Here is a 21,581-nt window from a genome sequence, read left to right on the forward strand (position 1 = left end):
CGGCTGGTTCTGTCTGCAGTGTTTGAGATTTCTCTGCTGCTACCTGTTTTAAATTCTTTAACTGGCAGAGAAAACAAACCTGATTAAGATCCCTAGATTGTACAATTTCCAGACCCCTAGACCATATCAGAAACTTAAATGTGACTTCTCTGCTCAATAGAAATGCAAATCACGGGGCTGGGGATTTAGCTCAGTGGTAGAGCGCTTGCCTAGGAAGCGCAAGGCCCTGGGTTCGGTCCCCAGCTCCGAAAAAAAGAAAAAAAAAAAAAAGAAATGCAAATCACATTTGTCTGAGGGGGAGGGGAAGACCTCCCCAAATAAATAACCCCAAAGGTTGCAGTTTTGGGGCCCCACAGGGCTTTAATCATATTTAATTTTTTTACAGCCTTCCTTTTTATTCTCTGCATATTTACCCCTACCTTGTATTTTGTTCCATGTGTGCACCCGTAGATTCCCTAATTAATGAATGATGTAAATCATTGATACACTCACCTCCTGTCAAGACCTGTATCCCCTTGGCCCCATACCCTCTACTAAGCATGGCACTCACACACTCACCCGTTGTTGATCTGACCCAAGTGGGTTCCTCTGGCGCATCCTCATGGAACCTAAGGACATTTATGCCCCACCTTTGCAACATAAAAGAAATCTCTAATTCAGAAATAAGCTATCAGGTATGAAAACTCAGCATTTCTCTCCAAATAATCTCTATCTTTCTCCTGCGTATTTTATTAATGTCTTACCTATGATCTGAGGATGGAGCCTTGGCCCTCAGAAAGACTGCTATGCCTCTAGCTCTACTAGGATCCTCTCTACCCAACCCCGTACACACAACTCCTAGGCTGAATGAACTGGGCTGTGTAGCTATTCCTAGCTGGATAGCTCACAGAGGAAGGCTCAACATAACCAGCCCACTGAGAGCCCTGTGGTGGCAAATTCGACAAGGAGAATTACAGTGAATATTTGGCAGTGCAAAAGGGAGATAGGGCACTGGGGTCAGCATAGGATAGACAAGGCATAGCCAAGCAACTCCATGAGGGAGCATGAAAGAGCTGTGGGGCTGACAAGATGGTGGATGTATTTATTTATTTAGACGGGGTCTTGCTATGTAGCCTGGGCAATTCTCCTGCATTAACATTTTGAGTGCTGGAATCACAAACACGCTGCCAGTGCTTTATTTTATGGTGCTGGGAATTGAATCCAGAGCATTGGATATCAGACAAGCACTCTGCTGTTTAAACACCTCCCTCCCAAATACCCTCTCCCCAGACACCCCAGCACTCGCTTTGTAGACCTCTGATCTTGGAAGAGTCTGGCTTCTGGAGCTACATTCTGGACTGCCCTGCCACAAGCTCTCGTTGCTTCCACCTGGCCACCCCATGTGAGTTTCCTGAGATGCCATGACGCTCACTTGGGATATGACTCTTCCCTATTACCCAAATGTGGCCTCAAAGGGACCCCACAATCCCTATGAGGGCTATGTGTCTACTTCTTCTAGTCAAAAGCTCTTGACTCACCGTCTCATCCTTTCTAATAAGTTAATAGCCAAGTAATAATAGGAAAATCATTGTATAAACAATGAAAAGTATATCCTACCGTTGGCAGGAATGTAAATTGGCCTAGTCCTTATGGGAAACAATGTGGGGGCTCCTCAGAAATCTACAACTATAAAAGCCACAGTGATCCAATAAGCCCACTCATGGATATATACTCAAAGGAAGTGAAGTGATCATGTGGAAAGGCACACCCCTACTCTCATGTACACTGAAGCACTCTGGAACCAGCGTAGGTAACCAGCAATAGGTGAACGCATAAGAAAAAGGTGGAGTTGGGGGTGTGGCTCAGTGGTGGAACACTTGGTTAGCATGCTCAAGGTCTTGAGTACAATCCCCAGGACCACAGGAAAAGTGAATATGGTCTCTCTCTCCACCTATTTACTCTTCATCCATAAAAGAGAAGAAGTTCTGTTTTCTGCTGAAACATGGACGGAACCAGAGGACATAATGGTAAGGGAAATGTGGTACAGAAAAACCAATGTATGCTCTCATTACAAGTGGATGCTTTAAAAAACTTGCCTCAGAAGTAGAGCATAGACAGGGGCTACAAGAATCTGGAAAGGGTGCATGGGGAGACACTTTACATGGGTATAGGGAGCAACTGGATGAAGGATGATTTCTAATATTCTAGAATGATGGGATGACTATAATAAATTACAATTAATTAAAACATTCAAATAGACAGAGGATGGTTATTTTGTTCTCTCTCTCTCTCTCTCTCTCTCTCTCTCTCTGAGATGGTGTTCCACTATGTACCCCTGTTTGTCCTGGAACTCACTATGTAGACCAGGTTGGCCTTGAATTCAGGGATCTGCCTGCCTCTGCCTGCCAAGTACTGGGGCTGAAGATGTACACCACTACACCTGGCTGAAGACGATTATTTTAGGGCTGGATCTCATATAGTCCAGGTTGGCCTGAAACTCATTGTGTGGCAGAGGCTGACTTCGTATTCCTGATCTCCTAGGTGTTGGGACTACAGACCAGACTCTGTGTTGCTGGGGATCAAAGCCAGGGCTCCCTGTATGCCGGGGAAGTGCTCCACCCACAGAGACAGGGTTCCAGCCCTTCTGCAAGGATTTCCTAAGGAAAAATATGTATTTCTTTGGTTATCCCAGCCTTTCCTCTGCGTCTCTCGATCATTCATTTGTTTTTTCCCATGTGGCCATCACAGATCCCAAGATGAATAAGGCAATGTTTAAGCTTTGAGGAAGCTCTCAGCCCTGCAAGTGCAGTGAGAGGACAGTGGGGTTTGTGCGGGGGTGAAGCGTGAGGGTGGGTCCGGTGTGCCGGTGGGACTGGATCAGGGGCTGTCTTGGGTGGGGGTGAGAAGGAACTGTGTGGCCTTGGCTGGCAGCTTTTCCTCACTGGTTTTCATAGTTCTGGTCAGGAACCACACGTAACCAGAGCCACATGTTCAACTTGGAGTAATTAAATGGCAGCCTCAGCCAGGGCCTGGTGCTCCTTCTAATGTTTTGGAGTTGTAATGCCTTTAATTTTTTTTAATTTAAATATTTGTTAATGTAAGTTACTATATTTAACCCTATAGTCTGTCCGTAAATTGTAAACATTGAGAGACATCTGTTCTTGATTTTTAAAAATGAAGATTTATTTTTGGCTTTTTCCATGAGAACACAGCTTCACTCCTCTAGGCTGGGCTCAAAGAGCATTCAGTTTTGATTTTAATGAGCAATGACTGTAAATTTTGTGTCTTTTGATAGGTTTTATGTAGCCCAGATTGGCCTCAGGCTCACTGTGCGGCCAAGGAGGATCTTAAACTACTGGTTCCTGTCTCTCGAAGACTATTACACTACCACACCAAGTGTGCACTCTCATCTTGCCCGGTTCTAGGACACATGGTAAACAAAAGTAGCAATCCTTATTTGTCACCCACTAAACTGAGGAAGGAAGTTCCCTTATCTAGAGATATCCCAGATAGCTAGAGATATCCCAGGAGCCACACCCAACCATGTAGTCAGGCTGTGTGCACACAAACCCAACTGTGCACTCTAGGCTGAGTGCTCTGCACAAGCAATGGTGCCATAGGCAGGCGGGCAGGCCCCTGGCCCTCTTCCGCAGGGATCACTGCGGTGTTGGAGGTAGACCAGCAGGTTTGGTTATGTTTATTTGGGGTGGGGCTGTAGTGAGAAAGAGTCCCCGAGACATTTTGTAAGGTCTGTTACACTTCTGTTTCTGTTTTGTTGTTATTATTGTTTTTTTGTTTTGCTGTTTGTTTATTTTGGACACAAGGTCTCATTGGGTAGCCTAGGCAATCTTCCTGCCTCCGCCTCCCTAAAGCTGGGATTTTCCTAAATTCTGCTTCTTTTGTGTTACACACAAGAACAGTTCCTACCTCCAGAGGTTGAGTGTGCGATTTCCTACCAGGAGCAGAGATTGACCTTCTGGTCCTCAACCTGTACACCGAGGCCAGGCATCCTTCAGACACAAGCAGGGCTCTCCTGGCTGTGTAGCTCCAGTGTTCCCTTGGCATGTCTCTGAAGCAAGGTGGGGTGTGGTCATGCTGACCCAGGAGCTCCTCTGACCCCTTGTTTCAATTATGTTTCTTTATTGCTGTGGAAGAACACTGGACAAAAGCTCCTTGGGAAAAGACAGCTTATTTTGGCTCACAGTTTGAAGGTACAGTTAGTTTATCAGCTGTCATATTCTATCCACAATCAGGAATCAGAGAGAGACGGTGTTGGGGCTCTGTTTGCTGTCTTCCTTTTTATGCAACCCGGCATCCCAGCTCACAAAACTGGTACCACCCACATTCAGGGTTGGTGTTCCCATCCCTATTAACTCAAACTAGACAGTCTCTCTCAGACCTTCCCAGAGGTATAATAATGCTTAAGTGATCTTAGATCCTGTCAAATTGATTGTCACTATCAACCACCACACAACCCCTGAGGCTGAGCCGATGAGGGTTCACTTCCCCTGGGCTGTGAGGCTTCCCCTCGAGTTCACCAGGTACCAGCTCCCTTCCCCGGCCTACCACTTTTATACCCAGCCCTGTGATCTAGGAGCTTTTGTCAAGATTTCAAGAAAGAAACCAGGACTCAAGTGACATTCCCCTATTTCTACCGAATGTTTTGGAATAATCATATCATAGCACAATACAGCCAACGGCACCAGTACTTTTTTGAGGCCCACTGTCTAGCAGGGGGGAATGTTCTTAGCATCCCTCTTGCCTAACCCATATCCTGTTTACCTTTTTTTTTTTTTTTTTTTTTTTGGTTCTTTTTTTTCCGGAGCTGGGGACCGAACCCAGGACCTTGCGCTTCCTAGGCAAGCGCTCTACCGGGATCCTTACCTTAAAGACCACATCTTCTCTCCAGTCACCCTTCCTTGTGTCTCAGGTTTATTTATGGCTACAATTCAGACACTGAAACCAGTGAGCCAGGGCTCCCTTCTGGGCAAGGTTTAAGAAAGCAGGCATCTCTGACTAGAATGGAGGGTGAGAGGGGGTAGCAGTGCCTCTGGTGAGAGGGCTCACTGTTAAGAGCACATGCAGCTCCTGCAGAGGACCCAGATTCCATTCCTAGTACCCACATCCAGGATCTTCCAACTGCCTATAACACCTGTTTCAGGGATATGATGCTTTCTTCTGGTCTCCCCGGGCACCTGCATTCATTTGGTGTACACACACACACACACACACACACACACACACACACACAAGCACATACACACACACACGCAAATAAAAACCCTAAAAAAAAATCCCACCCCTTTGTTTTGACAGCTCAGCACCTTTTTTCTGTTTACATCATCCTTCTGCTTACATGCATAGCACTTGTCTGTGCTTCTGGTTCTGGAGCTGACAGACTGAGCCTCAGGACAGACGCCGACAATCCAGGGCTAGTCATCAACATTATTCAAGGCTAGATATGGGCCCAAGTCAGAAGAACAATGGCCAGGCCCTGGATGTTTGCATAGACTTAGAACTGAAATCTAACCTGTTGCAATGTGATCCTAAGGCTTCCCGGGGGTCGGGGGTAGCATCTGCCCACTGTGTGGGGGTTAGAAAAGCCACGGGAGAAAAACAATGTTGAGAGAAACTGCCAAGACTGCAGAAGTTCACTTCCAGTTCAGACGTCTGTAAGTAAGTGTTTCCACTATGTCCATTTGGATTAGGACCATCCCCTACCCTTATAACCATGAATTCCATCTCCACCACATAAACACAGAAAAAAAGAGGTTCTGCGTGAGCCCTGGTCATCATTAAAGGAAGTCGGGGCAGGAATCAAACGGGGCAGGAACCTGGAGGGAGGAGCCGATGCAGAGGCCTCAGAGGAGTGCTGCTTCCTGGTTTGCTCCAGTGGCCTGCTCAGTGTGCTTTGTTAGAGAACCAGGACCATCTGTCCGTGGGCAGGCTCCATCCACACTGGGCTGGGCCCTCTGCATCAATCACCTATTAAGGAACTGCTCTACTGGCTTTATTTGCTTAACTGAGGTTTCCTCCTCTCAGATGACCTTAGCTTGGGTCAAGTAGACTATAGCTAGCCAGCAGAGTGGGCTTGCAGGGTTTCAGTTCATAATGGACTAAGAATTCTTTCCTTGGTTGAATTCTCCTCCACTCACCCAGCTACTGCAGTGACCCTGGGATTGGCCATCCAGACTCCAGTCCACAACTTAGAAAACGATTGGTGGACTCAGCGTTGTGTTTTCACAGGTCTTCACGTCTTCAGGTTGCAGTGGACTTCTGTGGGACAAGCAACGTCATGCCCTACCCAGGTGCCGGTGGAAACTAGATTCAGTTCTTAATGACTCTACTCCCTCACCAGCAAATGATTTAAATGAGATAGGATCTATGGTCTTCTTAAGTAAATAAAACCTGGATGGAGGCTTTCTGTAGCTGTCAACACTGTAGTATCTTTCTATCTTCCTTTCTCACCATACTCAGCATTGGACATATTCTCCGTGGGATAGAAAGCCCTTCTCCACCCACACACGCCCCTTCCCCTGACATCACTGTGAGGGAACCATGGGTAAGGGAGGCTGGAAAAGGTATCTCAGTCCTATGTGCCAGGTAGATATTGGGGGTCCCTTTCTGAAGAAGAAAGAAGAGGAGGAGGAAATGGAAGAGGAAGAAAAGAGGAGGATGACGACGACGAAGAGGAAGAGGAGGAGGAAGTCTGTAGCAGGTTAATGAAACATGCTACAGCAAGATCCTTACAGGGTTAACTCCATAGCTGGTGGGACCTAAGAAACCCCCTGGGCAAAAGGATGATTGATTCAGAAGCTGGCAGACACTCCCCTCCCTGCTGTGAATGCTAAGAAACTGTTTAGGACCTCAGGGGAAACCTTCACTCTTATTATCTGTCCTGACTGTTCACAGGTCACCCCCCAGGTCAGTTCCACAAGAACAGCTGGGCTTCCAACAGTGTGAGGCCTCAGAACCAGTTCAGGAAGCTTCCAGGGAGCCTTGTCCTTACTTGACCGTCTGGCTCAGAACAGACAATAGCAGCTTTCTTCATGTCAAAGTGGGGAGGGGTTTCCTGATGCGTGACACTACCATAGGGTGGGGGGGGTATGAATAGCTGAATGATAGTATTCCATGCAGGGTTGTTCGAGCCTCCTCTATAGCTCAGGAGAACTGTAACTGGATTTCATATCCATCTTCACAGGTTAATAACAGCCATGTGACAAACACCCTCCCCATTGGCTGGTTAACACTGGAGAGTGCTCAACGTGGTGCTTGGTTCAGAGGCCCCTCCCAGGTAAGAAGAGTGATCACATCAGTATTACTAAGTATCTATTCCATCTCCATTGTGCATACAAGACTGATGTAAGCGCTGAGGAGATCATGGAGATGAGAAAAGATACTGATCCTCCTCTCACAGGGTTTAAATCTACCAGAGAAAATAGGAGTTATTTCAAAACGCTGCTGTGTCATATGAATTTCCAAAAACAAAGGAAAGGCTTGGGAGAGGGGAATAAGTAGGTGCTCTACTTCCTGCACTTACCACTGAAGTGTCTTCAAGAGGCTGATTTCTCAATCCCCGTGTGTCCTTCAGAAGAGATGGAGACAGTGTATCCTAACTCATGTGGGACAGGGTGGGGTGGCGGATGGGGACTTGGGGCTCACAGGTGAAAGCTGCTCTTGCAAACAGTAGCTTTGGTATCTCCTGCTAATCCCTACCCCCTCCTGCTTTCTTGCTGAGCCCTACCTCAGTTTACCCTTCCCCAAAGTGGAGCAATTGCCTTTGTGTCCTCTTTGTCTGCTGGAACAGCTTCCTGAAAACTGGGTTTATTCAAATCTTTCTTCAAATCTTTCTTGGAGATGTCAGTGTGACGTTTTCAAATTGGCTGATTTGGCTTTGAATTTATCTTTATTATTTTATTTTCAAGAGTAATGAATGAAGGACAGCCAGACAGAAAAAAATTCCCAGGGAAAATGATTATGACATCAGGAGCCCAGGGGAGGCCCCGTGTTTGAAGCCTAACACTCTGTAGATCTAAGGCAGCTCCCCTATGGCTGGGAAGCCTTGTTCTGGCTACACGTTGGGCAGCCATCACTCCTTCTTCAGTAGTGGGGTCCTCCACACTGCTCTGTAATGTGAGGTCCTCGAATCTGTCCACATGTAGCTTGCATTTATTTGTTTGCCTGGATTTTTTCTTCCTGTGTTTCCTCAATGTTTACTGAACGCCAGTTCTTGTCTTGTGAATCTTGTCTCTGCTATCTTCTGGGTTTCCTTAGAAAGGCACAACCTTCTCCATCAAAACTTCCCATGTCCTTGGCCCAGATTAGTATCCATCTATCCTATGGCTTCACTCTTATCTGTTCTGACCATTCACAGGTCACCCCCCAGGTCAGTTCCACAAGAACGGCTGGGCTTCCAACAGAGGCCTCAGAACCAGTTCAGGACCGTAGTATCTTTATGTAGTCACATGAGAAATTTGGGCCACCTGGGTCTAGCTAACAAAGACTCACGTCAGTAGGGCTTTAGTAGCCTGACAGGTCTGAATGTAACTTCCTCCTCTGGGACTAAGGGAAAGGGAGCTGAAGACCAGCACTGTGGATGAGAGTCAAGATGAGGCTTAGAAGAATAGAAGCAGAGTTTTATACTTAATGATTGGAAGAAGAAAACAATCACAGGAACAGAAGAATTGCCGTTGGCGTGCATGCAACTGACTTCGAGATTCTGCTTGGCTTCAAGCTCAGAGTGATGGTCATGCTATGTCAATATTCCTGTATGGAGGGAGGGAGGTGGCAGCCCGTCTGGCTTGTTACCTGTCAGGTAATACCTGGATGCATGTTTTAAGTTAACACCGAGGATTGCTAGAGGACAGTGATGTCAAAGTATCTGAGGACCACATCACCTCGGTTATACCACATGACACAATTTAGGGATGCAACGATCACCTTCAAATATTTGATTAGTTGCATGGGAGAGCGCCTGGAGAACTGAAGGTAGAGATGGGCCTTGCCATTCTCAGATCATGGTCCTGCTCCCTCAAACCTTCCCTGTGTCTTTTATCTGTTCCTGCCCTCCTCTCTTCAGGTGGACTCCTCCCTTCAGAGGCTGATCCCACCTCCTACAGGGCAGACCTTGATGATAGCCACCCCAGAAATTTTTGTTTTTCTTCTTCCCAGAGGTGGTTAATAGGATTGATTTCTCTCAATCTGTCCTCAGTGACAGTGATGTAGGTGATGCTCCTCGGGTCACGGGGTCGGGAGGCAGTGTTGGTCACTCCTCTCAAAGCTGTGATCATACACACAGGTTGATGCACGCAGTGAGGATCTATTTTGCTGTGGTTTCTGAGGATTAGTCCACCATAGCAGGAAAGGTGTGATGAAAACAATGGGTGTGGCAGGCCAGGAAACAGAGAGAGGGGATGCTGGCACTTGGCTGGTGTTTTCCTTCTTTCCTTCCTATTCCTTTGGGACCTCTAGTCCATGAGATGTTGCTATCAGAGCAGGTTTCTCCTGAGTTAATCTCTGGAAATGCACACACACACACACACACACACACACACACACACACACACACACAGGGCTGCCTTATCAATCTCCTAGTTTTTTTGTTTTTTTTTTTTCTAAATCCAGTCACATCGGCAATGAAGATGAGGACTCTCAGGGCTCCAGGATTACAGAGGTTGAATGACATTCTCAAGCTCACAGAGTTACCACAAGATAGAACTTGGATTCAGTTCTCAGTCCACAAACCGAGAGCCTTCAGATTCACATCCATGATGTTAAACATCCTATTTCATTCTCATCTGACACCTTAATTCAGGTATAACTCTGGTCATTTTAAAGGATCATAGGACTTAATCGATGTTGGGATCAATTGAGTGTTGGTGGTAAACATCTTCAATCCCAGCCTTTTGGAGTAGAGGCAGGAGAATCTGAGTTTCAAGCCAGCCTGGTCTAAAAAGTGAATTCCAGGACAGCTGAGGCTGCACAGAGAAACCCTATCTCAACAAACAAAACAAAATTTAAAAACTAAAAAAAAAAAAAAATAGATAAAGTATGGCTTTCTCAGGATGATAATACTTCCCCCAACCCGAGATCACTAATAAAAACTCCAACGTCAGGCATGGGAAACTCCCTTCCAGCTGTTGATGGGGTGTGGGGGACCCTAAAAGACACTTCAAACAACATAGGCTGTTGGCATTCCCTTGGTTGCCTCTCAGATCCTGAAGGTAAGAACCTATTTCTTAAGGCACCCCATTCTTCTGACACAGTATGTGGAGGAATTGAGCTGGAAGCCTCTTCCCTGAGGATTAACTAACTCTCTTGGGATTAAAAAGTGTCAGGAAAGCATTCAAGAGAGCCAAGCAATCAACAGTCCTGTGCAGCTGTGGGTCAGGGAGCCATGACAATGTGCAGATCTGGGTGTCCGGGGTTATACTGCACAGCTCCGGGAAGCAGCAGAGCGTGGACTACACAGCCAGATGATGGCCGGCCTTTGTCCACTCCTTTGCTAAGCACTGAGATGCTGACGATGGCTTGTTTGGGGAGGGACTAGGGATAGGACCTGTGATTAATAGTTCCTCCTTTACCACATCTATCAGAAGAAGCGTAGTTTATCAGTGAAAGAAACCAGGCAGGCGGCTGTCATATCTGATCATATCAGGAGATTCTAGGGTCAGTCATGGGCTACAGCATCTACTGGATTTGCTGCCCCACAGCCCCCAAAATGTCTGAGTCTGGAAGGACATACAGGCATAATATTCTACCAGGGTCTCTTTTCCTGCTCTGATTGTCTTCTATTAAGTGAGGAGAAGGCTGAGGCAGGAGGATTCCATGAATTGGCAGAGAGGTGGAAGGCAGATAAGGCAGAGGCTGTTTCTTAAGGATAAGAGAGACCAGTTTCTTGTTTGTTAAGATTTGAGGAGCTGAGTAATCAGCCAGGCATGCATCAGGACACATGGAAAGCTCTAGAAAACGTTAGCTGAATAAGAATGAACTCTTAGTGTACATGCCATTCAAGGTCCTTGGCCCTCACTTGTGACAGCATCGGGTCTGTTCTTCTGACAGTTACTCAGACCCTGATGCCCCCCCCCCCCCCCCCCCCCCCGTAGAACTGCTGTCTGTGGAGGGGAGCTGCAAAGGGAGCAGCGGGGGGAGGGGATGGAAGGGGAGTTGTGCTAAGCAGGGGAGTGACTGGTGGGGAACAGGGACTGAGGGGATTCCGGTTGCTTCTGACAAACTGCTGACAGTGAACAAGATGAAACAAAGGAAAAGAAACAGAAAGAGACCCAAACTGGCAAAACCCTGGTGTTGAAGTTTAGAGAGTCTCAGTTTGAAGCCCAGGCTGTCTTAGAGGACACACTGCAGACCAGGCTGGCCTCGAACCTATAGCAATCCTCCTGCCTCTGTCCCCTGAGTGCTAGCATTATAGGACTATGCTACCATACCTAGCTCTTCTATGACTAAAAAAGAAACTAAAATCTTAGCTGGATATGTTCCCATAGACCCAGCATCCTCAAAGATGAGCTTAGGGCTGGACCAGGCAACCTTAAAGGTAGTGACTTCCAGGCTCACCTGAGCTGAAGAGTGAGACTCTGTCTAAAACACAGAAAACCCTTGGCAAACAGGGCCCATAGGATGTGTCCATGGGTAAAGACGCATGCAGACAAGACCTAGTGCCCAATCTCTAGGACCAGAGAGAAGGAGAGAGTCGATTCACAGTGTCCTCTTACTTACACAAGTGTGTCTTTGCACATCTCTACACATGCGCGTGGACATGTATACACACAAACGTACACAAATAAATGAATGTAATAAAAAATCCTAAACAAACAAAACCAGCAAAAACGAACATAGAATAAAAGCTGAGTATGCACACTTGGAATTCTTCCCCTCGGGAGCCTGAGATAGGAAGATTATAAGTTCTGGGCCCTGACTCAAAAACGACAGTAACGTCTGGGGCTGACAAAGATGGCTCGGAGGGCAAAGTGCTTGCTGTACACCTAACAACCTGAGTTCCATCCCCAAAACCCACATACAGGGGGAAGGAGAGCACTGACTCCCCGAAGGCGTTGATTGATCTCCAATGCCCACCATGCACACGTGTGTCTCCCATCACACACTGCATACATTACTGATAATTATAATAAATACATTAAAATCAGAATTGACAAGGCACACTGCCTGGATGGGGCAAGGTACTTTGTTAGGTCTCCCTGTGGGGATTCTAGGAACAAGGTCTGCAAACCAGATCTGTGCACAGAGGACCTCTGTCTGAACCACTTGGTTAATTATCTACCCCAAATGCAGGCTCTCAGAGCAACAGCCATTTCCTTTCTTCAGGGCTGTGTGAATTGTTTGCCTGGGTGCTTGCCCAGCTGCGGTCAACAGAGGTGGGGACGGCACTGGACCAAACTTTGCCTCCCTTGGCATCTATTCCGTGGTTCTGATTGTTGCCTGGCCTTCTTGGCCTCTCATCTTCAACAAGGCTAACCAGGGGTCTACAAGATGGCTCACTTGCTGCCATGGCTGATGGCCTGAGTTCAGTCCCTGGAACCTACAGGGTAGGAGAGAACCGACTTCCAAAATTTCTCCTCCAACCTCCACATGAGCGAACACATACATGAAACAAATATATAAAAAGAAAATCCTGGAGTAATTTAAGTGCTAATGGGTGGAGGTGGGTGGGAAGGCTAATCCAGGATTCTTCATATACAGCACTAAATTCTAAGAGGGAAAGACTAGAAGCAGAAGGGCTTCTTAGGCAGACAGCATCAGCTGCTACATCAGTGGCCGGAACAAGCCACTCATCCAGGGAAGGAAGATCCAAGAGGTAGAGAGATAGCTGTGTTCTCCATAGACTATCAGTCACACAGAAGAGGGCTTTTATACAGCAAGGAGTGGGGCATGTGGCTTTTTTTCCAATCGATGACATCTCATTTTCTCTAACTCTTTCAATTAACGTGGCATGTGTCTGGGAGTAAAAGATAACAATGTGTAGTATGTGTGGGAGAGCGCAGCACACGCTACTGACTCCACTCATTGTTCAGCTGCCGTTTCTCTCTAATGAACAGAGCTTCAGTTGCTTTTTTTTCCCCCCTCAAAGTGGCAGTGTGCCCAGTTACAAATATTTACTTCCCCAGATTCCCTAACGGCTGCGTCTTCTCCATGTGACCTATTTCTGGCTAGTGAATTTGATTCAACATCTCCCAATCAGGGCCTTAAGAAAGCCGTTGTTTTCTGAGTGAAGGGAAACAATCAGTAGCATGTAGTGTGTGACCCTGTAGTGTATATTGTGTGTGTGTGTGTTGTGTGTCCCTGTAGTGTGTATTGTGTGTCCCTGTAGAGTAGTGTGTCCCTGTAGTGTGTATTGTGTGTCCCTGTATACTAGTGTGTCCCTGTAGTGTGTATTATGTGTCCCTGTAGAGTAATGTGTTCCTGTAATGTGTCCCTGTAGAGTAGTGTGTGACCCTGTAGTTTATATTGTGTGTGTGTGTTGTGTGTCCCTGTAGTGTGTATTATGTGTCCCTGTAGAGTAGTGTGTCCCTGTAGTGTGTATTGTGTGTCCCTGTAGAGTAATGTGTCCCTGTAGAGTAGTGTGTGTATGTACCTTTCCTTTCCCGGTGCTCCTCCCCCCCTGCGTGGGTAATGGATGTAACACACCTGGCGGTGGAGTCACCACAGGAAGTCCTGAAGCCGATATGAGGGACAGTGTAATGGAGGACAGAAGCCTGAGAATGAGGCAGGAGAGAAAGCCATCACAGATAATGGGGGTAGGGGAAGGAAAGAGGATCCCTCACCCCAGAGTCTCACTGAAGCCTCTCACCAGCTAAGAATTCCAACACAGTTAACAACACTTGAGGTTCACAGAGAAGCAGTATTCCTTTTATGCAGAGATATTTCAAGCAAGAATAAGCAAATAGCAACAAATCACATTTAAGGCCTGAATATAGACGGTCGTGGTCTTTCCCAGATACTCAACTGGAAGTTTCTAGGAATCTCTTCAGAACCTCCGTGTATAGTAAAGGATGTGTCATCACTGACCCCACCCCATGCAACTCTGGCTGCTCCTAGATTTATCTTATCAGACTGTAATCCCACCCTAGTCAGCTCTGGAGTCATCCCGCAATCCTACTTATTAAAGGGAGGAAGGTTCTTAGCAACCCTTTGAGAATGAATTCGAGAACCACTAAGATAGCATACATGGCCACTGCCAAGACCCAAGTGCAAAGGTCCTTTGAGGAGGCTGTACCCATGCTCTCCGACTCATCTTATTTTTTTCTCCCAAATATCTTTCTTTTTTGAAAATAAATACTAGCTCTGCTTCATTCTAGCTTATCCTGAAACTCTCTTTGCAGTGAAGTCAAGGACCTGCCTTTACCTGCGTAGAGCTCCCTAGAGGGTGACAGGAAGTCCTCAAGCTGCTGGCAGCCATGTTGGGCTGCATCCGATGAGAGAAACTCCTACTTGGTTAAGTCAAGAGAACTGTGGTTTCTACTACAGAGGGATTTCCTGGGAGATAGGCTGGGAGGGAAGGCAGGAGGCTGATCGAAGGGCTCTGACGTGACTATTAGGCAGATGCTGGAGCAGCTGTGAACGCTGACATGGGTTTCTGCCTTCTGTCCTGTGCACGTGCACACGTGCAGGCTTGGGTGTGCCTGGGTCTGGGTGAGAGAGAATACGTGTGTGCATGGAAAGAAATCGTCTTGGTCTCTTCTACTCCGCTGCAATAGAATACCACAGACTGGGTAATTTACAATGAGCAGAGACTTACTTGATGACTTTGGAGGCTGGAAAGTCTAAGAATGTGGTGTGAAGACCTTAGTGTGTCTTAAGGTGGCGGAAGATATCCCAGGGGAGGAAGAAATGGAAGGAGGGAATGTTCTAATCTTGGCTGGGGAGGTAGCTATGTGCATGGGAGTTTCTTGATGCATTTACCTCACAGCCTGAGCTGCGATCCCCAGAATCCAAGTATAGCCTGGGTCGTGTAGAGCAAGCTGTAACCGCAGTGTGCCCGCCTCTAAAGGGACACAGGAAGCAGAGACTGGGGCATTTCCAGAGGCTTGTGGTCCAGCTAGCCTGGTTTACAAGCAGCAAGGAGACCCTGCCTCATAAGTTACCCTTCGGCTTCTTCCTGCATACACATTGGCATCCCCACACAAGTAAGCACGCAGACGGGAAAGATGGCTGAAGGTGAGACCGCTAGCTGTTCTTCCAGAGGCTGTGGCTTCAGCCCCAGCACCTACATAGTGGCTCACAGCCATCTGTAATTCCCGTTCCAAGGGATCCAAACCAACAACTTGCACATGGTACAGAGACACACACACACTTTAAAACACACACACATACACACACACACACACACAGGAACAAGACACATCTTGTAATAGCAAAACCACTCCCATCAATGACGTGAAGCCATTTAAGAGGACAGGGCCCTTGAGACCACCTCTGAAGATCCCATCTCCCAAAGTTGTTGCATTGGGAATTAAATTTCTAACACGAAGACTTGGGAAAACACTCAATGCTACAGTTGGAGAAGTTTAAGACAAAATTGAATCCTGATTTTGAAAGACTGAACTAATGAGCCGAAAGTGGGAAGATAATAGTTATGGCTACGAAATGCAGACTTAGATTCCTTAAAATGATGTTAGAAGGGGAGGGCTTAGTTTCACAGCCCAGGGGGTTGGAGCTGACTGAAGAGGCTTTGGATGAGATCACAGAAAGCTGTGAGTGCCAAAAGGCCGGCTTTCTCTCTGCCTGCAAGGCTCAGCCAGGGTCCAGACTTCTGGGTTGCTGCCTCCACACAGGGCATGCCCTGGGGAACAGCACCGGCTCATCTCAGAACTGGCCACTGGAGCCCCTCCAGAGGAATGCCAGGCAGAGACCAGGGAGTTTAACTTGGCCAAGAAAACGCTTGGCAGGGCCTGATAATAACTGTAATAGTCGTCTAGTGTCATGCAGAACCACACCTAAACGTAGCATCTTACCAACAATAACCATTTGCTCATAACGCCACAGCACGCCAAGAGCTTCTCTCTGTCTGGTGTGGGTGTCTGCCCATCTGAGGCCTGTGGGACATGCCGGGACCGTTCTCCCTCATTTTCCTTCATTGTTCTCTATGGGCTTCCCATCCACAGGACTGAACATAGCTTCTCAGGGCATCAGATCAGTGGGGGAGACCACTCTAGGGCTCTTTGAGCCTGTACCCAGAATTCCTGTCATCTTCTACTTCACCAAGGAAGTCCCAAAATAAGCCAAAGGACAACAGGGAAAGGGATCACACAAAAATTCAGGAATGTGACTGCTTGGGGGGCTGGCTTTTAACAGTCTATCAAAATCACTAATATTTAGAGTTCACAAAGAACAGTTAGTTATGCTGTCTTATTTGATCCTGACATTGAAACCAAAATACAGGGAGTGGTACCAGAAAACTTAAACCGGAAAATCCTCCTAATTTGTAACATTTACCAACATCCATGCTGCAAATATTGCTACAGTGGCCATTTTGATCAAAGATTAATTTAATTTTTATTTTCTGTGTATGAATATATGTATGTGCACTGTAAGTGGGACCCACAGAAGACAGTGTCAAATTGTAGATTGCCAACTTTAAGTGCCCAGTATGAGGTCACTGGGTGTGGGTACGGGAGCCAGTCCCATAATAGTTGGCCATTGTACTGCAGGGTGGGTCAGATATCTGCTTACAGATGAAGCTCACTCAAAATCACACATTACCAATGGTGGCAGTTCTGGGACTCAGTCAAATTGTGTCCATTGGTGGCAGCATCACCCTGCCTGGTAGCATTTTTCAAATATCTGAAAGGCCACCGCAGAGGACAAGTTGTCATCTAACTTGCCCAAGAAGACAAAATCAGTCGCCTGAAGTTTCGGAGAGGGTAATTTCGATGTGAGAGAGTCAATGTGGTGATGAAGCCTAGGACTGCAGAGGCTTCCAAAGGGCACTGGGTGCTTCGGGACAGTCTTCCTGTCATTCTAAAGTGTCGTCAGTGGGGAACAAGCCTTTGAAGATTTCTGAGTTTTGGGAGAAGTTGAGCTGAAGCCCCATTTATCTCTTGTAACTCTTGGTTATAAGAATGTAGTGAGCTCCCCAAACTTAAGGCCCCTTTGAGACCAACTCAAGCAAGGGGAGCAAGGAGAACCAAAAAAGGGAGGAGAGAAGGGGAGGATTAAATCATGGTGGAGCAGGCTTAGATGAGAAGTCCCGTTTGGGGGACCTACGAACCCTAAACAATCGGTTGGTCGTGACTAAGGCTGGTTGTCTGGGCGGCGGAGCCTGAAGACTCCTAACACCGAAACCCAATTTAATTTTATTTCAGCTCAGTTCAGATGACTGCAGACAGCTCCAGATCTAGTGTGCCTGAAGTCTGTTGCGCCCAGGGCGACAGAGCATAGCGGTGGTGGTAGCTGGCTTTAGATAATTCGATGTCTTTCCAAACAGGCCGCTTTCACTTTTCTCAGGATTTAGCTCCATGCCTCTGAGCTTTGCGCCACATTCAGCATTCTGCTGGAAGTAGACTCAAACACTTCAGCCTCCCGGCCTTGGACGCTTCCGTTGATGTTTCAAAATGAGACTCGTGAAACTGGAAGCCTCCCTGAAGGCGAGGCTCAAACCTCGAGGGCAGAATCCCAGCTTTTGTGATCAGACACCCAGGATGCTGCCTCCGATACCTCACCAGGATGCTGCCTGGGATAGCTCGGGCATCGCTAATGGTGCCAAGAGATGACACAGAGTCACGAGGACGCAGAGCTAACAGGGAATGAATGCTTGAGACAGGAGTAGAGGGAACTCATTACAGCACAAAACAGTTCACCGCCCAAATAGAGTCTCTGGCCCCGAGGAGCTGGTATTTCTCCGTGCTGAATACACAGAAAGGAAAGCAAGGTGATCACATGACACCTGGCTGCTCTCTCAGCAGGCAGCTCCCGCAGCCAGGATCAGACTGCTGGGTCTTCAGTATAGCCTTCCCAAATTCTTGGGTTAGAAATAATCCCTGGGCTGGAGAGATGGCTCAGTGGTTAAGAGCACTGACTGCTCTTCCAGAGGTCCTGAGTTCAAATCCCAGCACCCACATGGTGGCTCACTGCCATCTGTAATGGGATCTGATGCCCTCTTCTGTTGCATCTGAAGACAGCTACAGTATAGTTATATATAATAAATAAATAAATCTTTTAAAAAAATCTAATCCCCAAATTCATATGTTGATGGTATTTGGAGGGGGGAACTTTGAGAGGTAATTAGGGTGGAGGAGTCTCCCTGGGGGATCAGTGATGCTGACACCATCCCTTGAAGTATGCAGCCCTCCAAACTGTGCAAAACAGGCTGTGGGGCGAGGAGGGTGGCCCCGTGAGGAAGAGTGTTCCCGATGCAAGCTGGACTTGAGTTCAAATCCTGAAAGCTATGTGAAAAGGCAGGAGGGGATCACCAGATGCTGGTGTGGTTGATAAATACATGTAACCAGTGTTTCTGGAATGATTGGATATAGTCACAAGCTTAATTATTTATCAGTTTGTGGTTCCTGGTATGTTGGCAGATGGTGGTTTCTTTTCGAGTATAAATAAGAGGCAGGATCGTTCTATTTCAGTCATTATGCTGAAATGATGGTTGACTTACAAAATGAAGCAATTCAAGGCTGGACACACCCTGTAGGCTTTTGTTCTGTATGACCTAGAATAGGGTTCTGAGGTGAGGGGAGGAAAGAGAGAACTATGTGCAGCCACTGCCTTGGTTTCCATGTTTCTCTTGGCTCAGTCACTCTGGGGGAATGAAGAAGCTACCACATCCTGAAGACTCGCAGGCAGGGAGTAAGAGGCTGGGAGGAGCTGTGTCTCTGGGCAGTCAACCAGAAAGGAACTAAGCTTGTAGTGACCACATGACTGAGTTTGCAGGCAGATCTTGCCCCAGCAGTGTTGGTATAACTTCAGTCTCAGTGAATGATTCCGCTGAGACCACAGGCCAGAGCCACCAGAAGGCAAGCCAGGTTTCTAACCGATAGAACTGAGATGACACTCATTGTTTTAAACTGCTGAGTTTAAGAGTAGTTCACTATACAATGACACAAACAAACAAACAAACAAACAGGCATTTCCTTTCTTGGTTTTGCACTTTTCCTAGGGGAAAAAAGTGAATATATGCTTTCAACAGAGACCTCCAAGAAGGTCCAACTCCAGGAGATGAGACCCAGGCAAACGATCAGCTTGAAAGAAGCTTCCCTTGAGGCCTGGGGAGAGATTCACAGGGTTGGGACTTTTCCAGGCCGTGGGAAGAGTTGCTGTGGACTGTGAACTTATACTTACTCCTGAACACAATTTCGCGAACCTCTTTGGTGCAAATGCTAACCAGACAATTTAAGGACCTTGAAGTGCTGCAGAAACGGAGTTCCTTTAGTGCCCCCGCCAGCGGGGACCCCGACACTTTAGCTATTCTGAAACTTCAGAGAACAGAAGGAGTTCTCAGGCCTCTGGCTTTTCAATTGAGACAATTCCTGGTGATGCTTTTTGGAGTAAGGACTGAGCAGGCACTTGGTACTGATTCCTCATACACTCCCTGTGAGTCGCACCTCACCCTGTCTACCATACGAACACTTCCAAGTCAGGAAGGTTTCTGACATGAACAAAAGGCATCCCACAAGAATTCACGAGAGCACAATCCCACAAGGGTGTGTGCGCACAAGAACACAACGCCACTTGGTTTTTCTGATAAACTCACTCATTGGTGGGTCCAGAACTGCAGGCTCCGAGCTACTCACCTGCACATACCAAGATGAGCTCCTCCACCTTGCTTCCTCTCCAGGAAACCTGTAGCTAAAAGCATCAGTTTCCTGAAGTACTGCTGATCTAGGTTAAGGCTTTTCTCTTGCCTTTGAAGTGTAGATTCAGAACCTCTGGGGAGCTTCTATTTTAAAGGTACAAGAATAAGGCTGTTTCCTTCCTTTCAGAAGAACACAAGGTACAAACAAACCAGGAGGGGTGGAGGCGGGCTGCCTGGTCTGAGGTCAGGAGTCAGCAGCGGAGTGGAGAAGCATCCCTTTGCAATGCATGGCCTCGAAGTATGCAAAATCATGCCAAGTTAATTTGGTGCAGCTGGGGAGGATGGGAGGCTCTGTCAGAGTCTGTTGTTTGTGAGCCAACCACCTCATTTCTCCAGCTGTTAGAGAGAGAGAGAGAGAGAGAGAGAGAGAGAGAGAGAGAGAGAGAGAGAGAGAGCACTAAAGGAAACAAAGATGTAGAGGAAATGAAGACGTTAGAGCCAGAAGCCAGTTTCTGCCAACAGGAACAAGAGGGGCGATTGTGCTTCTCATTCAGTGGCAACGTTGTCAAAAGGCACGAGACTCCAATACGCGCTGAGACTGCATGAGGGCCCCTCCATGGGGAGTGCCAGATGCGACTCTTTCAGAACCTCAGGTCTCAGAAGACTGGTCCCAGAATGTCAGGGAGTGGCTAGTTTCTTGGTGGCCTCTCCAAGTAAGAGGAAATGCAAACATTGTGCCTGCTCTGTAGCTCTCTCAAAACCAGTGCAAATGCAAGTCTTTCTCAGTGTGGGTCACACTTTTCTCTCAATGTTAATTAAAAACAGTCCTGGTCTTGTTTCAGGAAAGATTCCCAGGACAGTAGCCAAAATCTTACCCAACACACACACACACACACACACACACACACACACACACACACACACACACCATAGTGTGGGTGAGGTGGGAGGGGAGACAACTACTTGATGTGATTTCAAGTCTGCCTGGAATTGTGCTGGAGTTAGGAGTCTGGAGATTTCTCCAAGGAAGAGCCAGGCAGCACTGGAGAAACAGCATGGCGTGCCTGCCTGCCTCAGCTCTTCCAGCACCCATCTCAGGCAAGCGCCCCAGCTTCTCTGAGTAATTGCCTCACAGTGGAGAAAATCTACCTCATGAGTCTGGAGCAGGACTCTAGGAAAAGGCCGCCTGTTTTGAACACAGAAAACACCTCTCTGGCTTGCGTTTAATTGAACTTGACCTACTCCATTAAAAACTCAACAATTCAGGGACAGTTGAGGAGTCCCATAGACTATGTGGCCTCCTGAGACCCCAGCCTGGCCCTACCTGCCTTGCTAGATGTGCAGACAGCTGAGGTGGACAGTCTGACTTGCCCTAGGTATTTCCGTCCTAGTGGAGTGATGCGGACATTTTGTTTTCTCCTTTTTCTCTCCCCACTTCTCAAGGATGGTGTCTGTATCCAATTCTCACAGCCTGTTCTTGTTATTGGTTATGGTGTGTGTGTGTGTGGGGGGTGGTTATTGGGTTTTTGAAATGTATTTATTTTTTATTTGTGTGTGCACACCTGTGTGTGGAGATCAGAGGACAACTTTTGGGGATTTGGTCTCAATTTCTGTGGAAAGGCAGGGTCTCTCTTGTTTTTGACATGCTGCACACACTGGGCTAGATAACCCTGAGCCTTCTGGGTACGTCTCCTGTTATCTCACTGTGGATTACAGGACTTTACCACTGCCGTGTGTGTGTGTGTGTGTGTGTGTGTGTGTGTGTGTGTGTGTGACTCTGTCTTTCTTGGTTATTGGTGGTTTGGATCAGGGTACACAGGGCACCCCCCACACACTC

General features: G+C 47.2%; 1 long non-coding RNA gene across 5 annotated transcripts; it reads left to right on the forward strand.

Annotated features, from left to right (window-relative positions):
* The first annotated feature begins 1,844 nt into the window (after positions 1 to 1,844).
* Positions 1,845 to 20,609, forward strand: LOC120103545 (uncharacterized). Of its 5 annotated transcripts, none has more exons than XR_005505998.2 (7): positions 1,845 to 2,006; positions 3,275 to 3,412; positions 6,226 to 6,697; positions 7,181 to 7,273; positions 7,397 to 7,586; positions 8,637 to 9,793; positions 17,435 to 20,609. It is a non-coding gene; the product is annotated as an uncharacterized LOC120103545 (long non-coding RNA). The 5 variants fall into 5 exon arrangements; XR_005506000.2 differs by lacking the exon at positions 17,435 to 20,609 and adding an exon at positions 2,294 to 2,464 and having other exon boundaries at positions 8,637 to 10,027; XR_005505997.2 differs by lacking the exon at positions 17,435 to 20,609 and having other exon boundaries at positions 1,852 to 2,006; positions 8,637 to 10,027.
* Positions 20,610 to 21,581: the final 972 nt, after the last annotated feature.

Source organism: Rattus norvegicus, chromosome 6 (genome assembly GCF_036323735.1).
Source record: "Rattus norvegicus strain BN/NHsdMcwi chromosome 6, GRCr8, whole genome shotgun sequence".
Lineage (NCBI taxonomy): Eukaryota > Metazoa > Chordata > Mammalia > Rodentia > Muridae > Rattus > Rattus norvegicus.